Genomic DNA, 10,000 nt, shown 5'->3' with positions numbered 1-10,000 from the left:
CACATCACTTTGAAGGCATTTGTGAGGATTGAGTCCAGCCAGTTTTCCAAAACCATGATTTTCGTTTTTCACCAAAATCACCACCAAGTCACAAAATCAAGCCAAAAATCCAAAATCATGGCACTTGGCTATGCACCAACCATGTCTAGATCAATTCCTTTTGCTCCCAAACTTCTCCCACATCACTTTGAAGGCATTTGTGAGGATTGAGTCCAGCCAGTTTTCCAAAACCATGATTTTCGTTTTTCACCAAAATCACCACCAAGCCACAAAATCAAGCCAAAACACCAAAATCATGAACTTGGCTATGCACCAACCATGTCAAGATCAATTCCTTTTGATCCCAAACTTCTCCCACATCACTTTGAAGGCATTTGTGAGGATTGAGTCCAGCCAGTTTTCCAAAACCATGATTTTCGTTTTTCACCAAAATCACCACCAAGCCACAAAATCAAGCCAAAACACCAAAATCATGAACTTGGCTATGCACCAACCATGTCAAGATCAATTCCTTTTGATCCCAAACTTCTCCCACATCACTTTGAAGGCATTTGTGAGGATTGAGTCCAGCCACTTTTCCAAAACCATGATTTTCGTTTTTCACCAAAATCACCACCAAGCCACAAAATCAAGCCAAAACACCAAAATCATGAACTTGGCTATGCACCAACCATGTCAAGATCAATTCCTTTTGATCCCAAACTTCTCCCACATCACTTTGAAAGCATTTGTGAGGATTGAGTCCAGCCAGTTTTCCAAAACCATGATTTTCGTTTTTCACCAAAATCACCACCAAGTCACAAAATCAAGCCAAAAATCCAAAATCATGGCACTTGGCTATGCACCAACCATGTCAAGATCAATTCCTTTTGCTCCCAAACTTCTCCCACATCACTTTGAAGGCATTTGTGAGGATTGAGTCCAGCCAGTTTTCCAAAACCATGATTTTCGTTTTTCACCAAAATCACCACCAAGCCACAAAATCAAGCCAAAACACCAAAATCATGAACTTGGCTATGCACCAACCATGTCAAGATCAATTCCTTTTGATCCCAAACTTCTCCCACATCACTTTGAAGGCATTTGTGAGGATTGAGTCCAGCCAGTTTTCCAAAACCATGATTTTCGTTTTTCACCAAAATCACCACCAAGCCACAAAATCAAGCCAAAACACCAAAATCATGAACTTGGCTATGCACCAACCATGTCAAGATCAATTCCTTTTGATCCCAAACTTCTCCCACATCACTTTGAAGGCATTTGTGAGGATTGAGTCCAGCCAGTTTTCCAAAACCATGATTTTCGTTTTTCACCAAAATCACCACCAAGCCACAAAATCAAGCCAAAACACCAAAATCATGAACTTGGCTATGCACCAACCATGTCAAGATCAATTCCTTTTGATCCCAAACTTCTCCCACATCACTTTGAAGGCATTTGTGAGGATTGAGTCCAGCCACTTTTCCAAAACCATGATTTTCGTTTTTCACCAAAATCACCACCAAGCCACAAAATCAAGCCAAAACACCAAAATCATGAACTTGGCTATGCACCAACCATGTCAAGATCAATTCCTTTTGATCCCAAACTTCTCCCACATCACTTTGAACGCATTTGTGAGGATTGAGTCCAGCCAGTTTTCCAAAACCATGATTTTCGTTTTTCACCAAAATCACCACCAAGTCACAAAATCAAGCCAAAAATCCAAAATCATGGCACTTGGCTATGCACCAACCATGTCAAGATCAATTCCTTTTGCTCCCAAACTTCTCCCACATCACTTTGAAGGCATTTGTGAGGATTGAGTCCAGCCAGTTTTCCAAAACCATGATTTTCGTTTTTCACCAAAATCACCACCAAGCCACAAAATCAAGCCAAAACACCAAAATCATGAACTTGGCTATGCACCAACCATGTCAAGATCAATTCCTTTTGATCCCAAACTTCTCCCACATCACTTTGAAGGCATTTGTGAGGATTGAGTCCAGCCACTTTTCCAAAACCATGATTTTCGTTTTTCACCAAAATCACCACCAAGCCACAAAATCAAGCCAAAACACCAAAATCATGAACTTGGCTATGCACCAACCATGTCAAGATCAATTCCTTTTGATCCCAAACTTCTCCCACATCACTTTGAAGGCATTTGTGAGGATTGAGTCCAGCCAGTTTTCCAAAACCATGATTTTCGTTTTTCACCAAAATCACCACCAAGCCACAAAATCAAGCCAAAACACCAAAATCATGAACTTGGCTATGCACCAACCATGTCAAGATCAATTCCTTTTGATCCCAAACTTCTCCCACATCACTTTGAAGGCATTTGTGAGGATTCAGTCCAGCCAGTTTTCCAAAACCATGATTTTCGTTTTTCACCAAAATCACCACCAAGCCACAAAATCAAGCCAAAACACCAAAATCATGAACTTGGCTATGCACCAACCATGTCAAGATCAATTCCTTTTGATCCCAAACTTCTCCCACATCACTTTGAAGGCATTTGTGAGGATTGAGTCCAGCCACTTTTCCAAAACCATGATTTTCGTTTTTCACCAAAATCACCACCAAGCCACAAAATCAAGCCAAAACACCAAAATCATGAACTTGGCTATGCACCAACCATGTCAAGATCAATTCCTTTTGATCCCAAACTTCTCCCACATCACTTTGAAGGCATTTGTGAGGATTCAGTCCAGCCACTTTTCCAAAACCATGATTTTCGTTTTTCACCAAAATCACCACCAAGCCACAAAATCAAGCCAAAACACCAAAATCATGAACTTGGCTATGCACCAACCATGTCAAGATCAATTCCTTTTGATCCCAAACTTCTCCCACATCACTTTGAAGGCATTTGTGAGGATTGAGTCCAGCCAGTTTTCCAAAACCATGATTTTCGTTTTTCACCAAAATCACCACCAAGCCACAAAATCAAGCCAAAACACCAAAATCATGAACTTGGCTATGCACCAACCATGTCAAGATCAATTCCTTTTGATCCCAAACTTCTCCCACATCACTTTGAAGGCATTTGTGAGGATTGAGTCCAGCCAGTTTTCCAAAACCATGATTTTCGTTTTTCACCAAAATCACCACCAAGCCACAAAATCAAGCCAAAACACCAAAATCATGGCACTTGGCTATGCACCAACCATGTCAAGATCAATTCCTTTTGCTCCCAAACTTCTCCCACATCACTTTGAAGGCATTTGTGAGGATTGAGTCCAGCCAGTTTTCCAAAACCATGATTTTCGTTTTTCACCAAAATCACCACCAAGCCACAAAATCAAGCCAAAACACCAAAATCATGAACTTGGCTATGCACCAACCATGTCAAGATCAATTCCTTTTGATCCCAAACTTCTCCCACATCACTTTGAAGGCATTTGTGAGGATTGAGTCCAGCCACTTTTCCAAAACCATGATTTTCGTTTTTCACCAAAATCACCACCAAGCCACAAAATCAAGCCAAAACACCAAAATCATGAACTTGGCTATGCACCAACCATGTCAAGATCAATTCCTTTTGATCCCAAACTTCTCCCACATCACTTTGAAGGCATTTGTGAGGATTGAGTCCAGCCACTTTTCCAAAACCATGATTTTCGTTTTTCACCAAAATCACCACCAAGCCACAAAATCAAGCCAAAACACCAAAATCATGAACTTGGCTATGCACCAACCATGTCAAGATCAATTCCTTTTGATCCCAAACTTCTCCCACATCACTTTGAAGGCATTTGTGAGGATTGATTCCAGCCAGTTTTCCAAAACCATGATTTTCGTTTTTCACCAAAATCACCACCAAGCCACAAAATCAAGCCAAAACACCAAAATCATGAACTTGGCTATGCACCAACCATGTCAAGATCAATTCCTTTTGATCCCAAACTTCTCCCACATCACTTTGAAGGCATTTGTGAGGATTGAGTCCAGCCAGTTTTCCAAAACCATGATTTTCGTTTTTCACCAAAATCACCACCAAGCCACAAAATCAAGCCAAAACACCAAAATCATGAACTTGGCTATGCACCAACCATGTCAAGATCAATTCCTTTTGATCCCAAACTTCTCCCACATCACTTTGAAGGCATTTGTGAGGATTCAGTCCAGCCAGTTTTCCAAAACCATGATTTTCGTTTTTCACCAAAATCACCACCAAGCCACAAAATCAAGCCAAAACACCAAAATCATGAACTTGGCTATGCACCAACCATGTCAAGATCAATTCCTTTTGATCCCAAACTTCTCCCACATCACTTTGAAGGCATTTGTGAGGATTCAGTCCAGCCAGTTTTCCAAAACCATGATTTTCGTTTTTCACCAAAATCACCACCAAGCCACAAAATCACCACCAAGTCACAAAATCATGAACTTGGCTATGCACCAACCATGTCAAGATCAATTCCTTTTGATCCCAAACTTCTCCCACATCACTTTGAAGGCATTTGTGAGGATTGAGTCCAGCCAGTTTTCCAAAACCATGATTTTCGTTTTTCACCAAAATCACCACCAAGCCACAAAATCATGAACTTGGCTATGCACCAACCATGTCAAGATCAATTCCTTTTGATCCCAAACTTCTCCCACATCACTTTGAAGGCATTTGTGAGGATTGAGTCCAGCCAGTTTTCCAAAACCATGATTTTCGTTTTTCACCAAATTCACCACCAAGTCACAAAATCATGAACTTGGCTATGCACCAACCATGTCAAGATCAATTCCTTTTGATCCCAAACTTCTCCCACATCACTTTGAAGGCATTTGTGAGGATTGAGTCCAGCCAGTTTTCCAAAACCATGATTTTCGTTTTTCACCAAAATCACCACCAAGCCACAAAATCAAGCCAAAACACCAAAATCATGAACTTTGCTATGCACCAACCATGTCAAGATCAATTCCTTTTGATCCCAAACTTCTCCCACATCACTTTGAAGGCATTTGTGAGGATTGAGTCCAGCCAGTTTTCCAAAACCATGATTTTCGTTTTTCACCAAAATCACCACCAAGCCACAAAATCAAGCCAAAACACCAAAATCATGAACTTTGCTATGCACCAACCATGTCAAGATCAATTCCTTTTGATCCCAAACTTCTCCCACATCACTTTGAAGGCATTTGTGAGGATTGAGTCCAGCCAGTTTTCCAAAACCATGATTTTCGTTTTTCACCAAAATCACCACCAAGCCACAAAATCAAGCCAAAACACCAAAATCATGAACTTGGCTATGCACCAACCATGTCAAGATCAATTCCTTTTGATCCCAAACTTCTCCCACATCACTTTGAAGGCATTTGTGAGGATTGAGTCCAGCCAGTTTTCCAAAACCATGATTTTCGTTTTTCACCAAAATCACCACCAAGCCACAAAATCAAGCCAAAACACCAAAATCATGAACTTGGCTATGCACCAACCATGTCAAGATCAATTCCTTTTGATCCCAAACTTCTCCCACATCACTTTGAAGGCATTTGTGAGGATTGAGTCCAGCCACTTTTCCAAAACCATGATTTTCGTTTTTCACCAAAATCACCACCAAGCCACAAAATCAAGCCAAAACACCAAAATCATGAACTTGGCTATGCACCAACCATGTCAAGATCAATTCCTTTTGATCCCAAACTTCTCCCACATCACTTTGAAGGCATTTGTGAGGATTGAGTCCAGCCAGTTTTCCAAAACCATGATTTTCGTTTTTCACCAAAATCACCACCAAGCCACAAAATCAAGCCAAAACACCAAAATCATGAACTTTGCTATGCACCAACCATGTCAAGATCAATTCCTTTTGATCCCAAACTTCTCCCACATCACTTTGAAGGCATTTGTGAGGATTGAGTCCAGCCAGTTTTCCAAAACCATGATTTTCGTTTTTCACCAAAATCACCACCAAGCCACAAAATCAAGCCAAAACACCAAAATCATGAACTTGGCTATGCACCAACCATGTCAAGATCAATTCCTTTTGATCCCAAACTTCTCCCACATCACTTTGAAGGCATTTGTGAGGATTGAGTCCAGCCAGTTTTCCAAAACCATGATTTTCGTTTTTCACCAAAATCACCACCAAGCCACAAAATCAAGCCAAAACACCAAAATCATGAACTTGGCTATGCACCAACCATGTCAAGATCAATTCCTTTTGATCCCAAACTTCTCCCACATCACTTTGAAGGCATTTGTGAGGATTGAGTCCAGCCACTTTTCCAAAACCATGATTTTCGTTTTTCACCAAAATCACCACCAAGCCACAAAATCAAGCCAAAACACCAAAATCATGAACTTGGCTATGCACCAACCATGTCAAGATCAATTCCTTTTGATCCCAAACTTCTCCCACATCACTTTGAAGGCATTTGTGAGGATTGAGTCCAGCCACTTTTCCAAAACCATGATTTTCGTTTTTCACCAAAATCACCACCAAGCCACAAAATCAAGCCAAAACACCAAAATCATGAACTTTGCTATGCACCAACCATGTCAAGATCAATTCCTTTTGATCCCAAACTTCTCCCACATCACTTTGAAGGCATTTGTGAGGATTGAGTCCAGCCAGTTTTCCAAAACCATGATTTTCGTTTTTCACCAAAATCACCACCAAGCCACAAAATCAAGCCAAAACACCAAAATCATGAACTTGGCTATGCACCAACCATGTCAAGATCAATTCCTTTTGATCCCAAACTTCTCCCACATCACTTTGAAGGCATTTGTGAGGATTGAGTCCAGCCACTTTTCCAAAACCATGATTTTCGTTTTTCACCAAAATCACCACCAAGCCACAAAATCAAGCCAAAACACCAAAATCATGAACTTGGCTATGCACCAACCATGTCAAGATCAATTCCTTTTGATCCCAAACTTCTCCCACATCACTTTGAAGGCATTTGTGAGGATTCAGTCCAGCCAGTTTTCCAAAACCATGATTTTCGTTTTTCACCAAAATCACCACCAAGCCACAAAATCAAGCCAAAACACCAAAATCATGAACTTGGCTATGCACCAACCATGTCAAGATCAATTCCTTTTGATCCCAAACTTCTCCCACATCACTTTGAAGGCATTTGTGAGGATTGAGTCCAGCCAGTTTTCCAAAACCATGATTTTCGTTTTTCACCAAAATCACCACCAAGCCACAAAATCAAGCCAAAACACCAAAATCATGAACTTGGCTATGCACCAACCATGTCAAGATCAATTCCTTTTGATCCCAAACTTCTCCCACATCACTTTGAAGGCATTTGTGAGGATTGAGTCCAGCCACTTTTCCAAAACCATGATTTTCGTTTTTCACCAAAATCACCACCAAGCCACAAAATCAAGCCAAAACACCAAAATCATGAACTTGGCTATGCACCAACCATGTCAAGATCAATTCCTTTTGATCCCAAACTTCTCCCACATCACTTTGAAGGCATTTGTGAGGATTGAGTCCAGCCAGTTTTCCAAAACCATGATTTTCGTTTTTCACCAAAATCACCACCAAGCCACAAAATCAAGCCAAAACACCAAAATCATGAACTTTGCTATGCACCAACCATGTCAAGATCAATTCCTTTTGATCCCAAACTTCTCCCACATCACTTTGAAGGCATTTGTGAGGATTGAGTCCAGCCAGTTTTCCAAAACCATGATTTTCGTTTTTCACCAAAATCACCACCAAGCCACAAAATCAAGCCAAAACACCAAAATCATGAACTTGGCTATGCACCAACCATGTCAAGATCAATTCCTTTTGATCCCAAACTTCTCCCACATCACTTTGAAGGCATTTGTGAGGATTGAGTCCAGCCAGTTTTCCAAAACCATGATTTTCGTTTTTCACCAAAATCACCACCAAGCCACAAAATCAAGCCAAAACACCAAAATCATGAACTTGGCTATGCACCAACCATGTCAAGATCAATTCCTTTTGATCCCAAACTTCTCCCACATCACTTTGAAGGCATTTGTGAGGATTGAGTCCAGCCACTTTTCCAAAACCATGATTTTCGTTTTTCACCAAAATCACCACCAAGCCACAAAATCAAGCCAAAACACCAAAATCATGAACTTGGCTATGCACCAACCATGTCAAGATCAATTCCTTTTGATCCCAAACTTCTCCCACATCACTTTGAAGGCATTTGTGAGGATTGAGTCCAGCCACTTTTCCAAAACCATGATTTTCGTTTTTCACCAAAATCACCACCAAGCCACAAAATCAAGCCAAAACACCAAAATCATGAACTTTGCTATGCACCAACCATGTCAAGATCAATTCCTTTTGATCCCAAACTTCTCCCACATCACTTTGAAGGCATTTGTGAGGATTGAGTCCAGCCAGTTTTCCAAAACCATGATTTTCGTTTTTCACCAAAATCACCACCAAGCCACAAAATCAAGCCAAAACACCAAAATCATGAACTTGGCTATGCACCAACCATGTCAAGATCAATTCCTTTTGATCCCAAACTTCTCCCACATCACTTTGAAGGCATTTGTGAGGATTGAGTCCAGCCACTTTTCCAAAACCATGATTTTCGTTTTTCACCAAAATCACCACCAAGCCACAAAATCAAGCCAAAACACCAAAATCATGAACTTGGCTATGCACCAACCATGTCAAGATCAATTCCTTTTGATCCCAAACTTCTCCCACATCACTTTGAAGGCATTTGTGAGGATTCAGTCCAGCCAGTTTTCCAAAACCATGATTTTCGTTTTTCACCAAAATCACCACCAAGCCACAAAATCAAGCCAAAACACCAAAATCATGAACTTGGCTATGCACCAACCATGTCAAGATCAATTCCTTTTGATCCCAAACTTCTCCCACATCACTTTGAAGGCATTTGTGAGGATTCAGTCCAGCCAGTTTTCCAAAACCATGATTTTCGTTTTTCACCAAAATCACCACCAAGCCACAAAATCACCACCAAGTCACAAAATCATGAACTTGGCTATGCACCAACCATGTCAAGATCAATTCCTTTTGATCCCAAACTTCTCCCACATCACTTTGAAGGCATTTGTGAGGATTGAGTCCAGCCAGTTTTCCAAAACCATGATTTTCGTTTTTCACCAAAATCACCACCAAGCCACAAAATCATGAACTTGGCTATGCACCAACCATGTCAAGATCAATTCCTTTTGATCCCAAACTTCTCCCACATCACTTTGAAGGCATTTGTGAGGATTGAGTCCAGCCAGTTTTCCAAAACCATGATTTTCGTTTTTCACCAAAATCACCACCAAGTCACAAAATCATGAACTTGGCTATGCACCAACCATGTCAAGATCAATTCCTTTTGATCCCAAACTTCTCCCACATCACTTTGAAGGCATTTGTGAGGATTGAGTCCAGCCAGTTTTCCAAAACCATGATTTTCGTTTTTCACCAAAATCACCACCAAGCCACAAAATCAAGCCAAAACACCAAAATCATGAACTTTGCTATGCACCAACCATGTCAAGATCAATTCCTTTTGATCCCAAACTTCTCCCACATCACTTTGAAGGCATTTGTGAGGATTGAGTCCAGCCAGTTTTCCAAAACCATGATTTTCGTTTTTCACCAAAATCACCACCAAGCCACAAAATCAAGCCAAAACACCAAAATCATGAACTTTGCTATGCACCAACCATGTCAAGATCAATTCCTTTTGATCCCAAACTTCTCCCACATCACTTTGAAGGCATTTGTGAGGATTGAGTCCAGCCAGTTTTCCAAAACCATGATTTTCGTTTTTCACCAAAATCACCACCAAGCCACAAAATCAAGCCAAAACACCAAAATCATGAACTTGGCTATGCACCAACCATGTCAAGATCAATTCCTTTTGATCCCAAACTTCTCCCACATCACTTTGAAGGCATTTGTGAGGATTGAGTCCAGCCAGTTTTCCAAAACCATGATTTTCGTTTTTCACCAAAATCACCACCAAGCCACAAAATCAAGCCAAAACACCAAAATCATGAACTTGGCTATGCACCAACCATGTCAAGATCAATTCCTTT

This window comes from Phaseolus vulgaris, chromosome 11, assembly GCF_051622355.1.
Source record: "Phaseolus vulgaris cultivar YP4 chromosome 11, ASM5162235v1, whole genome shotgun sequence".
NCBI classification, from domain to species: domain Eukaryota; kingdom Viridiplantae; phylum Streptophyta; class Magnoliopsida; order Fabales; family Fabaceae; genus Phaseolus; species Phaseolus vulgaris.
The sequence above is the reverse complement of the archived record's forward strand: the minus strand, read 5'-3'. Positions refer to the sequence as shown.